This window comes from Carlito syrichta, unplaced genomic scaffold (assembly GCF_000164805.1).
Source record: "Carlito syrichta isolate Samal-C Ts95f unplaced genomic scaffold, Tarsius_syrichta-2.0.1 Scaffold307291, whole genome shotgun sequence".
Lineage (NCBI taxonomy): Eukaryota > Metazoa > Chordata > Mammalia > Primates > Tarsiidae > Carlito > Carlito syrichta.
Window position 1 is genome coordinate 7124 of NW_007251387.1, and position 711 is coordinate 7834.

Genomic DNA, 711 nt, shown 5'->3' on the forward strand with positions numbered 1-711 from the left:
CCTATGTCAGAGGCGATCTTCCAGATGGGCCTTTACAGGCCTCAGCCATGTAGCTAGAGAGGTTGGCTCCCAAAAGATATGGTACTCCCCAAAGGGTGACTCCAGGTTCACCATGCCCCCAGCCCTCGGCACTGTCATCTTTCTGGGTCTTTCCTTGCCCTGCCTGAGCTGCTGTGTCCCTCTCCTCTCCTTTACCTCAGGAATCCTTAACTTCTGTGCCAACAACTACCTGGGTCTGAGCAGCCACCCTGAGGTGATCCAGGCAGGTCTGCAGGCTATGGAGGAGTTCGGAGCTGGCCTTAGCTCTGTCCGCTTCATCTGTGGGACCCAGGTACACAGTGGGTGTTGGAAGAGGAGGGCGACTGACCCCAGCTGCCTGCCTCCCACCATCAGCAGGGCTGGTTTAGCCAGCTCAGTTCACCCTAGGGCTCTGGGCTTAGCCCAGAACTGTTCAGCAGGAAGCCTGAGTCCAGGTCTCCATCTTGCTGAGAAGCTTTGGGCAAGAAACTTGACCTTTTTCAGCATCTACTTTCCCACCTGCAAAGCAGAGTTCCTCACACCTGTCCCTCTACAGGAAGAAAAGAGTAGAAGGCAGGGATTGAGATTGGGGGTTCTGGAGTTATTCTGACTGAACTTGGTTTTCTTTTCTTTTCTTTTTTTTTTTTTTTTTTGACTTGGAGTCTCACTCTGTCGCCCAGACTGGAGTGCAGT

The 711-nt window shown here is 53.0% G+C and overlaps 1 pseudogene across 1 annotated transcript in view; it reads left to right on the forward strand.

Moving 5' to 3' along the window:
• The window catches only part of LOC103266689, a 4963-nt pseudogene that overhangs the window by 2692 nt on the left and 1560 nt on the right, over nucleotides 1–711 (forward strand). The window contains exon 2 of the transcript XR_002482327.1: nucleotides 201–342. The product of XR_002482327.1 is annotated as a 2-amino-3-ketobutyrate coenzyme A ligase, mitochondrial-like (transcript). The remainder of the gene's footprint in view (nucleotides 1–200; nucleotides 343–711) is intronic.